The 20,534-nt window shown below is 39.1% G+C and overlaps 9 non-coding genes across 9 annotated transcripts; all 9 read right to left on the reverse strand.

Annotated features, from left to right (window-relative positions):
• Positions 1-1,664: 1,664 nt before the first annotated feature.
• TRNAR-UCG (transfer RNA arginine (anticodon UCG)) lies at positions 1,665-1,737 on the reverse strand. The gene has a single exon. It is a non-coding gene; the product is annotated as a tRNA-Arg (tRNA).
• Positions 1,738-3,487: 1,750 nt separating this feature from the next.
• Positions 3,488-3,560, reverse strand: TRNAR-UCG (transfer RNA arginine (anticodon UCG)). Its single transcript has one exon. It is a non-coding gene; the product is annotated as a tRNA-Arg (tRNA).
• Positions 3,561-5,312: 1,752 nt separating this feature from the next.
• TRNAR-UCG (transfer RNA arginine (anticodon UCG)) lies at positions 5,313-5,385 on the reverse strand. The gene has a single exon. It is a non-coding gene; the product is annotated as a tRNA-Arg (tRNA).
• A 3,571-nt stretch (positions 5,386-8,956) lies between these two features.
• On the reverse strand, positions 8,957-9,029 carry TRNAR-UCG (transfer RNA arginine (anticodon UCG)). The gene has a single exon. It is a non-coding gene; the product is annotated as a tRNA-Arg (tRNA).
• Positions 9,030-10,780: 1,751 nt separating this feature from the next.
• On the reverse strand, positions 10,781-10,853 carry TRNAR-UCG (transfer RNA arginine (anticodon UCG)). Its single transcript has one exon. It is a non-coding gene; the product is annotated as a tRNA-Arg (tRNA).
• A 1,746-nt stretch (positions 10,854-12,599) lies between these two features.
• On the reverse strand, positions 12,600-12,677 carry TRNAR-UCG (transfer RNA arginine (anticodon UCG)). Its single transcript has one exon. It is a non-coding gene; the product is annotated as a tRNA-Arg (tRNA).
• A 1,751-nt stretch (positions 12,678-14,428) lies between these two features.
• On the reverse strand, positions 14,429-14,501 carry TRNAR-UCG (transfer RNA arginine (anticodon UCG)). The gene has a single exon. It is a non-coding gene; the product is annotated as a tRNA-Arg (tRNA).
• Positions 14,502-16,252: 1,751 nt separating this feature from the next.
• Positions 16,253-16,325, reverse strand: TRNAR-UCG (transfer RNA arginine (anticodon UCG)). Its single transcript has one exon. It is a non-coding gene; the product is annotated as a tRNA-Arg (tRNA).
• Positions 16,326-18,076: 1,751 nt separating this feature from the next.
• TRNAR-UCG (transfer RNA arginine (anticodon UCG)) lies at positions 18,077-18,149 on the reverse strand. The gene has a single exon. It is a non-coding gene; the product is annotated as a tRNA-Arg (tRNA).
• Positions 18,150-20,534: the final 2,385 nt, after the last annotated feature.

Here is a 20,534-nt window from a genome sequence, read left to right on the forward strand (position 1 = left end):
ATACCGTTCTTCATCTTCTTTCCATCAAAGGAGTTTTTTCAAACAATATCTAGATAATTTCCAAAGTTTCATATCTTATGCTGTGCTTTTTTGCTGTTAATCCTCCTTTCTTTTTTTATTGAATACTCTGTTTTATGCTGCAATGGTATTTTTGGATTATTTGAAAAGAGAATGAAACTGCTTTGACAGTAGTTCAGACTTCCCATTTCTTAAGTTGCTAATTTGCTCCCTCAATTAGCTTATACAAGTGACATGAACAGGGCCTTGACCTAAGCACGTACCTGAAAGCCTGTCACCACCTCTAGAAATAAAATTCACAGCAGCTCAAAACATTCATTTTGAAAGAGAATATTTCAAGTGAGTCCAAGTTTAATTTCAATAAAGAAAGTTGTATAAAATGACACGCTGCACATTTGGGTAACCAGCATGACTCTTTTCAGTGAAGAAGTGGAATGGTTCTGTTGCAATATACTATCACCCTGGCAAGCTGCTACGAGGAAGAGTAAACAATATGATTAGGTTTCAGCAAAAATGTATTAGTTCAGGGTGTGCACCTCAGATAGACTTAAACTTACACACCCTGGTCTGTGAGAGTAGTGCCCTATCCATTGCGGCATTGAGGGTAATCTGCGAGACAGAGTTCCAAAATCATCCTTTCATCTCAGTTCATGGCCTCATAAAGTATTTCTGCAGTCATTCGTTTCACTTTTCTGTCTTTAATTAAACTGACCATTTTAAACCTCCGGCACCCACCACTTCAATCTTACCGTTTTTGTGCTATCATAGGGCCTTGGAACTTTTGGCAAGTGGACAGAAGCAGTCAGAGAACCACATCACAATACATACTTCTTTGCCTGATACCTTTCACAACAAACTGCTCTTGGAAAAACACGTTAACCGGTCCTTGCTCTCAGACAGCCACAGAAAGCCTATCACCACCTCTACGAACATATTTCAATCAAACCAATATATATCATTCAACAATTATGCCTCTGTATCAATATAACTACAACTCGAGACAGAAAGGAATTTAAAAAACAATCTGCCCATTTGAATAACCAGCAGAGTTTTAAGGACGTACAAATTGGAATGTGACAATTTCAGAGTTCCTCATTCATAAAAAGTCTGTGAGATAGTATCTCAGAAAGATCTCAAGTTTATAGCAAAAATGGTTGTAAGGGTGATTTTTACCACACAATTGCAACTAGGTGACTCAATCTGCAAGAGACCAGTCCTTGACAGATTACACAACTGGGGCAACAGCAAAGGCAGCAATTGTGTCAATCCTTTATGATTCTTCTCTAATACTATACTTTTTCTGAGGGACAATTTGCATTATTCCTAGAGAAAATCATAGAGCTTCTACCCATGCATAGTTTCTGCTTTCTGCACGCACGCACTCCCTGCACTGAATCTACCCACAGTTCTGTTCAGAATGATTGTGCCATGTCATATAGTTGTATACGTATTGCATATCCATGGCATTTATGAAGAGGTACTTTGGTATGGCAGAAAGACAGAAAAGTAGCAATGCTGAAGGCATAACGTGACTGATTGTGCAGTTTGCATTGGGCTTTCTTAATGAGTGAGAGTGAAAGGAGTATTGTAAGAGTGTGTTTCCAGTTTGTATGTAAAGATAAGTTGGGTGCTGTGAGAAAAAGACTCAACCATGAAGGGACTCGAACCCTCAATCTTCTGATCCGAAGTCAGACGCCTTATCCATTAGGCCACATGGTCACTGACTGCAACATGTTTGGGTGTTTAGGGTTAGGTGGTATGAATGGATGTGGAACATATCAATTACAGGTGCGCAGGACAGGATCCCATACCGTTCTTCATCTTCTTTCCATCAAAGGAGTTTTTTCAAACAATATCTAGATAATTTCCAAAGTTTCATATCTTATGCTGTGCTTTTATGCTGTTAATCCTCCTTTCTTCTTTTATTGAATACTCTGTTTTATGCTGCAATGGTATTTTTGGATTATTTGAAAAGAGAATGAAACTGCTTTGACAGTAGTTCAGACTTCCCATTTCTTGACTTGCTAATTTGCTCCCTGAATTAGCTTATACAAGTGACATGAACAGGGCCTTGACCTAAGCACGTTCCTGAAAGCCTGTCACCACCTCTAGAAATAAAATTCACAGCAGCTCAAACATTCATTTTGAAAGAGAATATTTCAAGTGAGTCCAAGTTTAATTTCAATAAAGAAAGCTTTATAAAATGACAAGCTGCATATTTGGGTAACCAGCATGACTCTTTTCAGTGAAGAAGTGGAATGGTTCTGTTGCAATATACTATCACCCTGGCAAGCTGCTACGAGGAAGAGTAAACAATATGATTAGGTTTCAGCAAAAATGTATTAGTTTAGGGTGTGCACCTCAGATAGACTTAAACTTACACACCCTGGTCTGTGAGAGTAGTGCCCTATCCATTGCGGCATTGAGGGTAATCTGCAAGACAGAGTTCCAAAATCATCCTTTCATCTCAGTTCATGGCCACATACAGTATTTCTGCAGTCATTCGTTTCACTTTTCTGTCTTTAATTAAACTGACCATTTTAAACCTCCGGCACCCACCACTTCAATCTTACAGTTTTTGTGCTATCATAGGGCCATGGAACTTTTGGCAAGTGGACAGAAGCAGTCAGAGAACCCATCACAATACATACTCATTTGCCTGATACCTTTCACAACAAACTGCTCTTGGAAAAAGACGTTAACCGGTCCTTGCTCTCAGACAGACACAGAAAGCCTATCACCACCTCTATGAACATATTTCAATCAAACCAATATATATCATTCAAGAATTATGCCTCTGTATCAATATAACTACAACTAGAGACAGAAAGGAATTTAAAAAACAATCTGCCCATTTGAATAACCAGCATAGTTTTAAGGACGTACAAATTGGAATGTGACAATTTCAGAGTTCCTCATTCATAAGAAGTCTGTGAGATAGTATCTCAGAAAGATCTCAAGTTTATAGCAAAAATGGTTGTAAGGGTGATTTTTACCACACAATTGCAACTAGGTGCCTCAATCTGCAAGAGACCAGTCCTTGACAGATTACACAACTGGGGCAACAGCAAAGGCAGCAATTGTGTCAATCCTTTATGATTCTTCTCTAGTACTATACTTTTTCTGAGGGACAATTTGCATTATTCCTGGAGAAAATCATAGAGCTTCTACCCATGCATAGTTTCTGCTTTCTGCACGCACACACTCCCTGCACTGAATCTACCCACAGTTCTGTTCGGAATGATTGTGCCATGTCATATTGTTGTATACGTATTGCATATCCGTGGCATTTATGAAGAGGTACTTTGGTATGGCAGAAAGACAGAAAAGTAGCAATGCTGAAGGCATAACGTGACTGATTGTGCAGTTTGCATTGGGCTTTCTTAATGAGTGAGAGTGAAAGGAGTATTGTAAGAGTGTATTTCCAGTTTGTATGTAAAGATAAGTTGAGTGCTGTGAGAAAATGACTCAACCATGAAGGGGCTCGAACCCTCAATCTCCTGATCCGAAGTCAGACGCCTTATCCATTAGGCCACATGGTCACTGAAAGCAATATGTTTGGGTGTTTAGGGTTAGGTGGTATGAATGGATGTGGAACATATCAATTACAGGTGCGCAGGACAGGATCCCATACCGTTGTTCATCTTCTTTCCATCAAAGGAGTTTTTTCAAACAATATCTAGATAATTTCCAAAGTTTCATATCTTATGATGTGCTTTTTTGCTGTTAATCCTCCTTTCTTCTTTTATTGAATACTCTGTTTTATGCTGCAATGGTATTTTTGGATTATTTGAAAAGAGAATGAAACTGCTTTGACAGTAGTTCAGACTTCCCATTTCTTGACTTGCTAATTTGCTCCCTGAATTAGCTTATACAAGTGACATGAACAGGGCCTTGACCTAAGCACGTACCTGAAAGCCTGTCACCACCTCTAGAAATAAAAGTCACAGTAGCTCAAAACATTCATTTTGAAAGAGAATATTTCAAGTGAGTCCAAGTTTAATTTCAATAAAGAAAGCTGTATAAAATGACACGCTGCTCATTTGGGTAACCAGCATGACACTTTTCAGTGAAGAAGTGGAATGGTTCTGTTGCAATATACTATCACCCTGGCAAGCTGCTACGAGGAAGAGTAAACAATATGATTAGGTTTCAGCAAAAATGTATTAGTTCAGGGTGTGCACCTCAGATAGACTTAAACTTACACACCCTGGTCTGTGAGATTAGTGCCCTATCTATTGCGGCATTGAGGGTAATCTGCAAGACAGAGTTCCAAAATCATCCTTTCATCTCAGTTCATGGCCACATACAGTATTTCTGCAGTCATTCGTTTCACTTTTCTGTCTTTAATTAAACTGACCATTTTAAACCTCCGGCACCCACCACTTCAATCTTACCGTTTTTGTGCAATCATAGGGCCTTGGAACTTTTGGCAAGTGGACAGAAGCAGTCAGAGAACCACATCACAATACATACTCCTTTGCCTGATACCTTTCACAATAAACTGCTCTTGGAAAAAGACGTTAACCGGTCCTTGCTCTCAGACAGACACAGAAAGCCTATCACCACCTCTACGAACATATTTCAATCAAACCAATATATATCATTCAACAATTATGCCTCTGTATCAATATAACTACAACTCGAGACAGAAAGGAATTTAAAAAACAATCTGCCCATTTGAATAACCAGCATAGTTTTAAGGACGTACAAATTGGAATATGACAATTTCAGAGTTCCTCATTCATAAGAAGTCTGTGAGATAGTATCTCAGAAAGATCTCAAGTTTATAGCAAAAATGGTTGTAAGGGTGATTTTTACCACACAATTGCAACTAGGTGCCTCAATCTGCAAGAGACCAGTCCTTGACAGATTACACAACTGGGGCAACAGCAAAGGCAGCAATTGTGTCAATCCTTTATGATTCTTCTCTAGTACTATACTTTTTCTGAGGGACAATTTGCATTATTCCTGGAGAAAATCATAGAGCTTCTACCCATGCATAGTTTCTGCTTTCTGCACGCACACACTCCCTGCACTGAATCTACCCACAGTTCTGTTCAGAATGATTGTGCCATGTCATATTGTTGTATACGTATTGCATATCCATGGCATTTATGAAGGGGTTCTTTGGTATGGCAGAAAGACAGAAAAGTAGCAATGCTGAAGGCATAACGTGACTGATTGTGCAGTTTGCATTGGGCTTTCTTAATGAGTGAGAGTGAAAGGAGTATTGTAAGAGTGTGTTTCCAGTTTGTATGTAAAGATAAGTTGGGTGCTGTGAGAAAAAGACCCAACCATAAAGGGACTCGAACCCTCAATCTTCTGATCCGAAGTCAGACGCCTTATCCATTAGGCCACATGGTCACTGACTGCAACATGTTTGGGTGTTTAGGGTTAGGTGGTATGAATGGATGTGGAACATATCAATTACAGGTGCGCAGGACAGGATCCCATACCGTTCTTCATCTTCTTTCCATCAAAGGAGTTTTTTCAAACAATATCTAGATAATTTCCAAAGTTTCATATCTTATGCTGTGCTTTTTTGCCGTTAATCCTCCTTTCTTCTTTTATTGAATACTCTGTTTTATGCTGCAATGGTATTTTTGGATTATTTGAAAAGAGAATGAACTGACAGTAGTTCAGACTTCCCATTTCTTGACTTGCTAATTTGCTCCCTGAATTAGCTTATACAAGTGACCTGAACAGGGCCTTGACCTAAGCACGTACCTGAAAGCCTGTCACCACCTCTAGAAATAAAATTCACAGCAGCTCAAAACATTCATTTTGAAAGAGAATATTTCAAGTGAGTCCAAGTTTAATTTCAATAAAGAAAGCTGTATAAAATGACACGCTGCACATTTGGGTAACCAGCATGACACTTTTCAGTGAAGAAGTGGAATGGTTCTGTTGCAATATACTATCACCCTGGCAAGCTGCTACGAGGAAGAGTAAACAATATGATTAGGTTTCAGCAAAAATGTATTAGTTCAGGGTGTGCACCTCAGATAGACTTAAACTTACACACCCTGGTCTGTGAGAGTAGTGCCCTATCTATTGCGGCATTGAGGGTAATCTGCAAGACAGAGTTCCAAAATCATCCTTTCATCTCAGTTCATGGCCACATACAGTATTTCTGCAGTCATTCGTTTCACTTTTCTGTCTTTAATTAAACTGACCATTTTAAACCTCCGGCACCCACCACTTCAATCTTACTGTTTTTGTGCTATCATAGGGCCTTGGAACTTTTGGCAAGTGGGCAGAAGCAGTCAGAGAACCACATCACAATACATACTCCTTTGCCTGATACCTTTCACAATAAACTGCTCTTGGAAAAACACGTTAACCGGTCCTTGCTCTCAGACAGACACAGAAAGCCTATCACCACCTCTACGAACATATTTCAATCAAACCAATATATATCATTCAACAATTATGCCTCTGTATCAATATAACTATAACTCGAGACAGAAAGGAATTTAAAAAACAATCTGCCCATTTGAATAACCAGCATAGTTTTAAGGACGTACAAATTGGAATGTGACAATTTCAGAGTTCCTCATTCATAAGAAGTCTGTGAGATAGTATCTCAGAAAGATCTCAAGTTTATAGCAAAAATGGTTGTAAGGGTGATTTTTACCACACAATTGCAACTAGGTGCCTCAATCTGCAAGAGACCAGTCCTTGACAGATTACACAACTGGGGCAACAGCAAAGGCAGCAATTGTGTCAATCCTTTATGATTCTTCTCTAGTACTATACTTTTTCTGAGGGACAATTTGCATTATTCCTGGAGAAAATCATAGAGCTTCTACCCATGCATAGTTTCTGCTTTCTGCACGCACACACTCCCTGCACTGAATCTACCCACAGTTCTTTTCAGAATGATTGTGCCATGTCATATTGTTGTATACGTATTGCATATCCATGGCATTTATGAAGAGGTTCTTTGGTATGGCAGAAAGACAGAAAAGTAGCAATGCTGAAGGCATAACGTGACTGATTGTGCAGTTTGCATTGGGCTTTCTTAATGAGTGAGAGTGAAAGGAGTATTGTAAGAGTGTGTTTCCAGTTTGTATGTAAAGATAAGTTGGGTGCTGTGAGAAAAAGACTCAACTATGATGGGACTCGAACCCTCAATGTTCTGATCCGAAGTCGAACGCCTTATCCATTAGGCCACATGGTCACTGACTGCAATAAGTTTGGGTGTTTAGGGTTAGGTGGTATGAATGGATGTGGAACATATCAATTACAGGTGCGCAGGACAGGATCCCATACCGTTCTTCATCTTCTTTCCATCAAAGGAGTTTTTTCAAACAATATCTAGATAATTTCCAAAGTTTCATATCTTATGCTGTGCTTTTTTGCCGTTAATCCTCCTTTCTTTTTTTATTGAATACTCTTTTTTATGCTGCAATGGTATTTTTGGATTATTTGAAAAGAGAATGAAACTGCTTTGACAGTAGTTCAGACTTCCCATTTCTTAACTTGCTAATTTGCTCCCTGAATTAGCTAATACAAGTGACATGAACAGGGCCTTGACCTAAGCACGTACCTGAAAGCCTGTCACCACCTCTAGAAATAAAATTCACAGCAGCTCAAAACATTCATTTTGAAAGAGAATATTTCAAGTGAGTCCAAGTTTAATTTCAATAAAGAAAGTTGTATAAAATGACACGCTGCACATTTGGGTAACCAGCATGACTCTTTTCAGTGAAGAAGTGGAATGGTTCTGTTGCAATATACTATCACCCTGGCAAGCTGCTACGAGGAAGAGTAAACAATATGATTAGGTTTCAGCAAAAATGTATTAGTTCAGGGTGTGCACCTCAGATAGACTTAAACTTACACACCCTGGTCTGTGAGAGTAGTGCCCTATCCATTGCGGCATTGAGGGTAATCTGCAAGACAGAGTTCCAAAATCATCCTTTCATCTCAGTTCATGGCCTCATACAGTATTTCTGCAGTCATTCGTTTCACTTTTCTGTCTTTAATTAAACTGACCATTTTAAACCTCCGGCACCCACCACTTCAATCTTACCGTTTTTGTGCTATCATAGGGCCTTGGAACTTTTGGCAAGTGGACAGAAGCAGTCAGAGAACCACATCACAATACATACTTCTTTGCCTGATACCTTTCACAACAAACTGCTCTTGGAAAAACACGTTAACCGGTCCTTGCTCCCAGACAGACACAGAAAGCCTATCACCACCTCTACGAACATATTTCAATCAAACCAATATATATCATTCAACAATTATGCCTCTGTATCAATATAACTACAACTCGAGACAGAAAGGAATTTAAAAAACAATCTGCCCATTTGAATAACCAGCAGAGTTTTAAGGACGTACAAATTGGAATGTGACAATTTCAGAGTTCCTCATTCATAAGAAGTCTGTGAGATAGTATCTCAGAAAGATCTCAAGTTTATAGCAAAAATGGTTGTAAGGGTGATTTTTACCACACAATTGCAACTAGGTGACTCAATCTGCAAGAGACCAGTCCTTGACAGATTACACAACTGGGGCAACAGCAAAGGCAGCAATTGTGTCAATCCTTTATGATTCTTCTCTAGTACTATACTTTTTCTGAGGGACAATTTGCATTATTCCTGGAGAAAATCATAGAGCTTCTACCCATGCATAGTTTCTGCTTTCTGCACGCACGCACTCCCTGCACTGAATCTACCCACAGTTCTGTTCAGAATGATTGTGCCATGTCATATTGTTGTATACGTATTGCATATCCATGGCATTTATGAAGAGGTACTTTGGTATGGCAGAAAGACAGAAAAGTAGCAATGCTGAAGGCATAACGTGACTGATTGTGCAGTTTGCATTGGGCTTTCTTAATGAGTGAGAGTGAAAGGAGTATTGTAAGAGTGTGTTTCCAGTTTGAATGTAAAGATAAGTTGGGTGCTGTGAGAAAAAGACTCAACCATGAAGGGACTCGAACCCTCAATCTTCTGATCCGAAGTCAGACGCCTTATCCATTAGGCCACATGGTCACTGACTGCAACATGTTTGGGTGTTTAGGGTTAGGTGGTATGAATGGATGTGGAACATATCAATTACAGGTGCGCAGGACAGGATCCCATACCGTTCTTCATCTTCTTTCCATCAAAGGAGTTTTTTCAAACAATATCTAGATAATTTCCAAAGTTTCATATCTTATGCTGTGCTTTTTTGCCGTTAATCCTCCTTTCTTCTTTTATTGAATACTCTGTTTTATGCTGCAATGGTATTTTTGGATTATTTGAAAAGAGAATGAAACTGCTTTGACAGTAGTTCAGACTTCCCATTTCTTGACTTGCTAATTTGCTCCCTGAATTAGCTTATACAAGTGACATGAACAGGGCCTTGACCTAAGCACGTACCTGAAAGCCTGTCACCACCTCTAGAAATAAAATTCACAGCAGCTCAAACATTCATTTTGAAAGAGAATATTTCAAGTGAGTCCAAGTTTAATTTCAATAAAGAAAGCTGTATAAAATGACAAGCTGCATATTTGGGTAACCAGCATGACTCTTTTCAGTGAATAAGTGGAATGGTTCTGTTGCAATATACTATCACCCTGGCAAGCTGCTACGAGGAAGAGTAAACAATATGATTAGGTTTCAGCAAAAATGTATTAGTTCAGGGTGTGCACCTCAGATAGACTTAAACTTACACACCCTGGTCTGTGAGAGTAGTGCCCTATCCATTGCGGCATTGAGGGTAATCTGCAAGACAGAGTTCCAAAATCATCCTTTCACCTCAGTTCATGGCCACATACAGTATTTCTGCAGTCATTCGTTTCACTTTTCTGTCTTTAATTAAACTGACCATTTTAAACCTCCGGCACCCACCACTTCAATCTTACAGTTTTTGTGCTATCATAGGGCCATGGAACTTTTGGCAAGTGGACAGAAGCAGTCAGAGAACCACATCACAATACATACTCATTTGCCTGATACCTTTCACAACAAACTGCTCTTGGAAAAAGACGTTAACCGGTCCTTGCTCTCAGACAGACACAGAAAGCCTATCACCACCTCTATGAACATATTTCAATCAAACCAATATATATCATTCAAGAATTATGCCTCTGTATCAATATAACTACAACTAGAGACAGAAAGGAATTTAAAAAACAATCTGCCCATTTGAATAACCAGCATAGTTTTAAGGACGTACAAATTGGAATGTGACAATTTCAGAGTTCCTCATTCATAAGAAGTCTGTGAGATAGTATCTCAGAAAGATCTCAAGTTTATAGCAAAAATGGTTGTAAGGGTGATTTTTACCACACAATTGCAACTACGTGCCTCAATCTGCAAGAGACCAGTCCTTGACAGATTACACAACTGGGGCAACAGCAAAGGCAGCAATTGTGTCAATCCTTTATGATTCTTCTCTAGTACTATACATTTTCTGAGGGACAATTTGCATTATTCCTGGAGAAAATCATAGAGCTTCTACCCATGCATAGTTTCTGCTTTCTGCACGCACACACTCCCTGCACTGAATCTACCCACAGTTCTGTTCGGAATGATTGTGCCATGTCATATTGTTGTATACGTATTGCATATCCGTGGCATTTATGAAGAGGTACTTTGGTATGGCAGAAAGACAGAAAAGTAGCAATGCTGAAGGCATAACGTGACTGATTGTGCAGTTTGCATTGGGCTTTCTTAATGAGTGAGAGTGAAAGGAGTATTGTAAGAGTGTATTTCCAGTTTGTATGTAAAGATAAGTTGAGTGCTGTGAGAAAAAGACTCAACCATGAAGGGACTCGAACCCTCAATCTCCTGATCCGAAGTCAGACGCCTTATCCATTAGGCCACATGGTCACTAACAGCAATATGTTTGGTTGTTTAGGGTTAGGTGGTATGAATGGATGTGGAACATATCAATTACAGGTGCGCAGGACAGGATCCCATACCGTTCTTCATCTTCTTTCCATCAAAGGAGTTTTTTCAAACAATATCTAGATAATTTCCAAAGTTTCATATCTTATGATGTGCTTTTTTGCTGTTAATCCTCCTTTCTTCTTTCATTGAATACTCTGTTTATGCTGCAATGGTATTTTTGGATTATTTGAAAAGAGAATGAAACTGCTTTGACAGTAGTTCAGACTTCCCATTTCTTGACTTGCTAATTTGCTCCCTGAATTAGCTTATACAAGTGACATGAACAGGGCCTTGACCTAAGCACGTACCTGAAAGCCTGACACCACCTCTAGAAATAAAAGTCACAGCAGCTCAAAACATTCATTTTGAAAGAGAATATTTCAAGTGAGTCCAAGTTTAATTTCAATAAAGAAAGCTGTATAAAATGACACGCTGCTCATTTGGGTAACCAGCATGACACTTTTCAGTGAAGAAGTGGAATGGTTCTGTTGCAATATACTATCACCCTGGCAAGCTGCTACGAGGAAGAGTAAACAATATGATTAGGTTTCAGCAAAAATGTATTAGTTCAGGGTGTGCACCTCAGATAGACTTAAACTTACACACCCTGGTCTGTGAGAGTAGTGCCCTATCTATTGCGGCATTGAGGGTAATCTGCAAGACAGAGTTCCAAAATCATCCTTTCATCTCAGTTCATAGCCACATACAGTATTTCTGCAGTCATTCGTTTCACTTTTCTGTCTTTAATTAAACTGACCATTTTAAACCTGCGGCACCCACCACTTCAATTTTACCGTTTTTGTGCAATCATAGGGCCTTGGAACTTTTGGCAAGTGGACAGAAGCCGTCAGAGAACCACATCACAATACATACTCCTTTGCCTGATACCTTTCACAATAAACTGCTCTTGGAAAAAGACGTTAACCGGTCCTTGCTCTCAGACAGACACAGAAAGCCTATCACCACCTCTACGAACATATTTCAATCAAACCAATATATATCATTCAACAATTATGCCTCTGTATCAATATAACTACAACTCGAGACAGAAAGGAATTAAAAAAACAATCTGCCCATTTGAATAACCAGCATAGTTTTAAGGACGTACAAATTGGAATATGACAATTTCAGAGTTCCTCATTCATAAGAAGTCTGTGAGATAGTATCTCAGAAAGATCTCAAGTTTATAGCAAAAATGGTTGTAAGGGTGATTTTTACCACACAATTGTAACTAGGTGCCTCAATCTGCAAGAGACCAGTCCTTGACAGATTACACAACTGGGGCAACAGCAAAGGCAGCAATTGTGTCAATCCTTTATGATTCTTCTCTAGTACTATACTTTTTCTGAGGGACAATTTGCATTATTCCTGGAGAAAATCATAGAGCTTCTATCCATGCATAGTTTCTGCTTTCTGCACGCACACACTCCCTGCACTGAATCTACCCACAGTTCTGTTCAGAATGATTGTGCCATGTCATATTGTTGTATACGTATTGCATATCCATGGCATTTATGAAGAGGTACTTTGGTATGGCAGAAAGACAGAAAAGTAGCAATGCTGAAGGCATAACGTGACTGATTGTGCAGTTTGCATTGGGCTTTCTTAATGAGTGAGAGTGAAAGGAGTATTGTAAGAGTGTGTTTCCAGTTTGTATGTAAAGATAAGTTGGGTGCTGTGAGAAAAAGACTCAGCCATGAAGGGACTCGAACCCTCAATCTTCTGATCCGAAGTCAGACGCCTTATCCATTAGGCCACATGGTCACTGACTGCAACATGTTTGGGTGTTTAGGGTTAGGTGGTATGAATGGATGTGGAACATATCAATTACAGGTGCGCAGGACAGGATCCCATACCGTTCTTCATCTTCTTTCCATCAAAGGAGTTTTTTCAAACAATATCTAGATAATTTCCAAAGTTTCATATCTTATGCTGTGCTTTTTTGCCGTTAATCCTCCTTTCTTCTTTTATTGAATACTCTGTTTTATGCTGCAATGGTATTTTTGGATTATTTGAAAAGAGAATGAAACTGCTTTGACAGTAGTTCAGACTTCCCATTTCTTGACTTGCTAATTTGCTCCCTGAATTAGCTTATACAAGTGACATGAACAGGGCCTTGACCTAAGCACGTACCTGAAAGCCTGTCACCACCTCTAGAAATAAAATTCACAGCAGCTCAAACATTCATTTTGAAAGAGAATATTTCAAGTGAGTCCAAGTTTAATTTCAATAAAGAAAGCTGTATAAAATGACAAGCTGCATATTTGGGTAACCAGCATGACTCTTTTCAGTGAATAAGTGGAATGGTTCTGTTGCAATATACTATCACCCTGGCAAGCTGCTACGAGGAAGAGTAAACAATATGATTAGGTTTCAGCAAAAATGTATTAGTTCAGGGTGTGCACCTCAGATAGACTTAAACTTACACACCCTGGTCTGTGAGAGTAGTGCCCTATCCATTGCGGCATTGAGGGTAATCTGCAAGACAGAGTTCCAAAATCATCCTTTCACCTCAGTTCATGGCCACATACAGTATTTCTGCAGTCATTCGTTTCACTTTTCTGTCTTTAATTAAACTGACCATTTTAAACCTCCGGCACCCACCACTTCAATCTTACAGTTTTTGTGCTATCATAGGGCCATGGAACTTTTGGCAAGTGGACAGAAGCAGTCAGAGAACCACATCACAATACATACTCATTTGCCTGATACCTTTCACAACAAACTGCTCTTGGAAAAAGACGTTAACCGGTCCTTGCTCTCAGACAGACACAGAAAGCCTATCACCACCTCTATGAACATATTTCAATCAAACCAATATATATCATTCAAGAATTATGCCTCTGTATCAATATAACTACAACTAGAGACAGAAAGGAATTTAAAAAACAATCTGCCCATTTGAATAACCAGCATAGTTTTAAGGACGTACAAATTGGAATGTGACAATTTCAGAGTTCCTCATTCATAAGAAGTCTGTGAGATAGTATCTCAGAAAGATCTCAAGTTTATAGCAAAAATGGTTGTAAGGGTGATTTTTACCACACAATTGCAACTAGGTGCCTCAATCTGCAAGAGACCAGTCCTTGACAGATTACACAACTGGGGCAACAGCAAAGGCAGCAATTGTGTCAATCCTTTATGATTCTTCTCTAGTACTATACTTTTTCTGAGGGACAATTTGCATTATTCCTGGAGAAAATCATAGAGCTTCTACCCATGCATAGTTTCTGCTTTCTGCACGCACACACTCCCTGCACTGAATCTACCCACAGTTCTGTTCGGAATGATTGTGTCATGTCATATTGTTGTATACGTATTGCATATCCGTGGCATTTATGAAGAGGTACTTTGGTATGGCAGAAAGACAGAAAAGTAGCAATGCTGAAGGCATAACGTGACTGATTGTGCAGTTTGCATTGGGCTTTCTTAATGAGTGAGAGTGAAAGGAGTATTGTAAGAGTGTATTTCCAGTTTGTATGTAAAGATAAGTTGAGTGCTGTGAGAAAAAGACTCAACCATGAAGGGACTCGAACCCTCAATCTCCTGATCCGAAGTCAGACGCCTTATCCATTAGGCCACATGGTCACTAACAGCAATATGTTTGGTTGTTTAGGGTTAGGTGGTATGAATGGATGTGGAACATATCAATTACAGGTGCGCAGGACAGGATCCCATACCGTTCTTCATCTTCTTTCCATCAAAGGAGTTTTTTCAAACAATATCTAGATAATTTCCAAAGTTTCATATCTTATGATGTGCTTTTTTGCTGTTAATCCTCCTTTCTTCTTTTATTGAATACTCTGTTTATGCTGCAATGGTATTTTTGGATTATTTGAAAAGAGAATGAAACTGCTTTGACAGTAGTTCAGACTTCCCATTTCTTGACTTGCTAATTTGCTCCCTGAATTAGCTTATACAAGTGACATGAACAGGGCCTTGACCTAAGCACGTACCTGAAAGCCTGACACCACCTCTAGAAATAAAAGTCACAGCAGCTCAAAACATTCATTTTGAAAGAGAATATTTCAAGTGAGTCCAAGTTTAATTTCAATAAAGAAAGCTGTATAAAATGACACGCTGCTCATTTGGGTAACCAGCATGACACTTTTCAGTGAAGAAGTGGAATGGTTCTGTTGCAATATACTATCACCCTGGCAAGCTGCTACGAGGAAGAGTAAACAATATGATTAGGTTTCAGCAAAAATGTATTAGTTCAGGGTGTGCACCTCAGATAGACTTAAACTTACACACCCTGGTCTGTGAGAGTAGTGCCCTATCTATTGCGGCATTGAGGGTAATCTGCAAGACAGAGTTCCAAAATCATCCTTTCATCTCAGTTCATAGCCACATACAGTATTTCTGCAGTCATTCGTTTCACTTTTCTGTCTTTAATTAAACTGACCATTTTAAACCTGCGGCACCCACCACTTCAATTTTACCGTTTTTGTGCAATCATAGGGCCTTGGAACTTTTGGCAAGTGGACAGAAGCCGTCAGAGAACCACATCACAATACATACTCCTTTGCCTGATACCTTTCACAATAAACTGCTCTTGGAAAAAGACGTTAACCGGTCCTTGCTCTCAGACAGACACAGAAAGCCTATCACCACCTCTACGAACATATTTCAATCAAACCAATATATATCATTCAACAATTATGCCTCTGTATCAATATAACTACAACTCGAGACAGAAAGGAATTAAAAAAACAATCTGCCCATTTGAATAACCAGCATAGTTTTAAGGACGTACAAATTGGAATATGACAATTTCAGAGTTCCTCATTCATAAGAAGTCTGTGAGATAGTATCTCAGAAAGATCTCAAGTTTATAGCAAAAATGGTTGTAAGGGTGATTTTTACCACACAATTGTAACTAGGTGCCTCAATCTGCAAGAGACCAGTCCTTGACAGATTACACAACTGGGGCAACAGCAAAGGCAGCAATTGTGTCAATCCTTTATGATTCTTCTCTAGTACTATACTTTTTCTGAGGGACAATTTGCATTATTCCTGTAGAAAATCATAGAGCTTCTATCCATGCATAGTTTCTGCTTTCTGAACGCACACACTCCCTGCACTGAATCTACCCACAGTTCTGTTCAGAATGATTGTGCCATGTCATATTGTTGTATACGTATTGCATATCCAAGGCATTTATGAAGAGGTACTTTGGTATGGCAGAAAGACAGAAAAGTAGCAATGCTGAAGGAATAACGTGACTGATTGTGCAGTTTGCATTGGGCTTTCTTAATGAGTGAGAGTGAAAGGAGTATTGTAAGAGTGTATTTCCAGTTTGTATGTAAAGATAAGTTGGGTGCTGTGAGAAAAAGACTCAACCATGAAGGGACTCAAACCCTCAATCTTCTGATCCGAAGTCAGACGCCTTATCCATTAGGCCACATGGTCACTGACTGCAATATGTTTGGGTGTTTAGGGTTAGGTGGTATGAATGGATGTGGAACATATCAATTACAGGTGCACAGGACAGGATCCCATACCGTTCTTCATCTTCTTTCCATCAAAGGAGTTTTTTCAAACAATATCTAGATAATTTCCAAAGTTTCATATCTTATGCTGTGCTTTTTTGCCGTTAATCCTCCTTTCTTCTTTTATTGAATACTCTGTTTTATGCTGCAATGGTATTTTTGGATTATTTGAAAAGAGAATGAAACTGCTTTGACAGTAGTTCAGACTTCCCATTTCTTGACTTGCAAATTTGCTCCCTGATTTAGCTTATACAAGTGACATGAACAGGGCCTTGACCTAAGCACGTACCTGAAAGCCTGTCACCACCTCTAGAAATAAAATTCACAGCAGCTCAAACATTCATTTTGAAAGAGAATATTTCAAGTGAGTCCAAGTTTAATTTCAATAAAGAAAGCTGTATAAAATGACAAGCTGCATATTTGGGTAATCAGCATGACTCTTTTCAGTGAAGAAGTGGAATGGTTCTGTTGCAATATACTATCACCCTGGCAAGCTGCTACGAGGAAGAGTAAACAATATGATTAGGTTTCAGCAAAAAGGTATTAGTTCAGGGTGTGCACCTCAGATAGACTTAAACTTACACACCCTGGTCTGTGAGAGTAGTGCCCTATCCATTGCGGCATTGAGGGTAATCTGCAAGACAGAGTTCCAAAATCATCCTTTCATCTCAGTTCATGGCCACATACAGTATTTCTGCAGTCATTCGTTTCACTTTTCTGTCTTTAATTAAACTGACCATTTTAAACCTCCGGCACCCACCACTTCAATATTACAGTTTTTGTGCTATCATAGGGCCATGGAACTTTTGGCAAGTGGACAGAAGCAGTCAGAGAACCACATCACAATACATACTCATTTGCCTGATACCTTTCACAACAAACTGCTCTTGGAAAAAGACGTTAACCGGTCCTTGCTCTCAGACAGACAAAGAAAGCCTATCACCACCTCTATGAACATATTTCAATCAAACCAATATATATCATTCAACAATTATGCCTCTGTATCAATATAACTACAACTAGAGACAGAAAGGAATTTAAAAAACAATCTGCCCATTTGAATAACCAGCATAGTTTTAAGGACGTACAAATTGGAATGTGACAATTTCAGAGTTCCTCATTCATAAGAAGTCTGTGTGATAGTATCTCAGAAAGATCTCAAGTTTATAGCAAAAATGGTTGTAAGGGTGATTTTTACCACACAATTGCAACTAGGTGCCTCAATCTGCAAGAGACCAGTCCTTGACAGATTACACAACTGGGGCAACAGCAAAGGCAGCAATTGTGTCAATCCTTTATGATTCTTCTCTACTACTATACTTTTTCTGAGGGACAATTTGCATTATTCCTGGAGAAAATCATAGAGCTTCTACCCATGCATAGTTTCTGCTTTCTGCACGCACACACTCCCTGCACTGAATCTACCCACAGTTCTGTTCGGAATGATTGTGCCATGTCATATTGTTGTATACGTATTGCATATCCGTGGCATTTATGAAGAGGTACTTTGGTATGGCAGAAAGACAGAAAAGTAGCAATGCTGAAGGCATAACGTGACTGATTGTGCAGTTTGCATTGGGCTTTCTTAATGAGTGAGAGTGAAAGGAGTATTGTAAGAGTGTATTTCCAGTTTGTATGTAAAGATAAGTTGAGTGCTGTGAGAAAAAGACTCAACCATGAAGGGACTCGAACCCTCAATCTCCTGATCCGAAGTCAGACGCCTTATCCATTAGGCCACATGGTCACTGACAGCAATATGTTTGGTTGTTTAGGGTTAGGTGGTATGAATGGATGTGGAACATATCAATTACAGGTGCGCAGGACAGGATCCCATACCGTTCTTCATCTTCTTTCCATCAAAGGAGTTTTTATAAACAATATCTAGATAATTTCCAAAGTTTCATATCTTATGATGTGCTTTTTTGCTGTTAATCATCCTTTCTTCTTTTATTGAATACTCTGTTTTATGCTGCAATGGTATTTTTGGATTATTTGAAAAGAGAATGAAACTGCTTTGACAGTAGTTCAGACTTCCCATTTCTTGACTTGCTAATTTGCTCCCTGAATTAGCTTATACAAGTGACATGAACAGGGCCTTGACCTAACCACGTACCTGAAAGCCTGTCACCACCTCTAGAAATAAAAGTCACAGCAGCTCAAAACATTCATTTTGAAAGAGAATATTTCAAGTGAGTCCAAGTTTAATTTCAATAAAGAAAGCTGTATAAAATGACACGCTGCTCATTTGGGTAACCAGCATGACACTTTTCAGTGAAGAAGTGGAATGGTTCTGTTGCAATATACTATCACCCTGGCAAGCTGCTACGAGGAAGAGTAAACAATATGATTAGGTTTCAGCAAAAATGTATTAGTTCAGGGTGTGCACCTCAGATAGACTTAAACTTACACACCCTGGTCTGTGAGAGTAGTGCCCTATCTATTGCGGCATTGAGGGTAATCTGCAAGACAGAGTTCCAAAATCATCCTTTCATCTCAGTTCATGGCCACATACAGTATTTCTGCAGTCATTTGTTTCACTTTTCTGTCTTTAATTAAACTGACCATTTTAAACCTCCGGCACCCACCACTTCAATCTTACCGTTTTTGTGCAATCATAGGGCCTTGGAACTTTTGGCAAGTGGACAGAAGCAGTCAGAGAACCACATCACAATACATACTCCTTTGCCTGATACCTTTCACAATAAACTGCTCTTGGAAAAAGACGTTAACCGGTCCTTGCTCTCAGACAGACACAGAAAGCCTATCACCACCTCTACGAACATATTTCAATCAAACCAATATATATCATTCAACAATTATGCCTCTGTATCAATATAACTACAACTCGAGACAGAAAGGAATTTAAAAAACAATCTGCCCATTTGAATAACCATCATAGTTTTAAGGACGTACAAATTGGAATATGACAATTTCAGAGTTCCTCATTCATAAGAAGTCTGTGAGATAGTATCTCAGAAAGATCTCAAGTTTATAGCAAAAATGGTTGTAAGGGTGATTTTTACCACACAATTGCAACTAGGTGCCTCAATCTGCAAGAGACCAGTCCTTGACAGATTACACAACTGGGGCAACAGCAAAGGCAGCAATTGTGTCAATCCTTTATGATTCTTCTCTAGTACTATACTTTTTCTGAGGGACAATTTGCATTATTCCTGGAGAAAATCATAGAGCTTCTACCCATGCATAGTTTCTGCTTTCTGCACGCACACACTTCCTGCACTGAATCTACCCACAGTTCTGTTCAGAATGATTGTGCCATGTCATATTGTTGTATACGTATTGCATATCCATGGCATTTATGAAGAGGTACTTTGGTATGGCAGAAAGACAGAAAAGTAGCAATGCTGAAGGCATAACGTGACTGATTGTGCAGTTTGCATTGGGCTTTCTTAATGAGTGAGAGTGAAAGGAGTATTGTAAGAGTGTGTTTCCAGTTTGTATGTCAAGATAAGTTGGGTGCTGTGAGAAAAAGACTCAACCATGAAGGAATTAGAACCCTCAATCTTCTGATCCGAAGTCAGACGCCTTATCCATTAGGCCACATGGTCACTGACTACAACATGCTTGGGTGTTTAGGGTTAGGTGGTATGAATGGATGTGGAACATATCAATTACAGGTGCGCAGGACAGGATCCCATACCGTTCTTCATCTTCTTTCCATCAAAGGAGTTTTTTCAAACAATATCTAGATAATTTCCAAAGTTTCATATCTTATGCTGTGCTTTTTTGCCGTTAATCCTCCTTTCTTCTTTTATTGAATACTCTGTTTTATGCTGCAATGGTATTTTTGGATTATTTGAAAAGAGAATGAAACTGCTTTGACAGTAGTTCAGACTTCCCATTTCTTGACTTGCTAATTTGCTCCCTGAATTAGCTTATACAAGTGACATGAACAGGGCCTTGACCTAAGCACGTACCTGAAAGCCTGTCACCACCTCTAGAAATAAAATTCACAGCAGCTCAAACATTCATTTTGAAAGAGAATATTTCAAGTGAGTCCAAGTTTAATTTCAATAAAGAAAGCTGTATAAAATGACAAGCTGCATATTTGGGTAACCAGCATGACTCTTTTCAGTGAAGAAGTGGAATGGTTCTGTTGCAATATACT

The sequence above is a fragment of the Pleurodeles waltl genome, chromosome 4_1 (genome assembly GCF_031143425.1).
Source record: "Pleurodeles waltl isolate 20211129_DDA chromosome 4_1, aPleWal1.hap1.20221129, whole genome shotgun sequence".
Lineage (NCBI taxonomy): Eukaryota > Metazoa > Chordata > Amphibia > Caudata > Salamandridae > Pleurodeles > Pleurodeles waltl.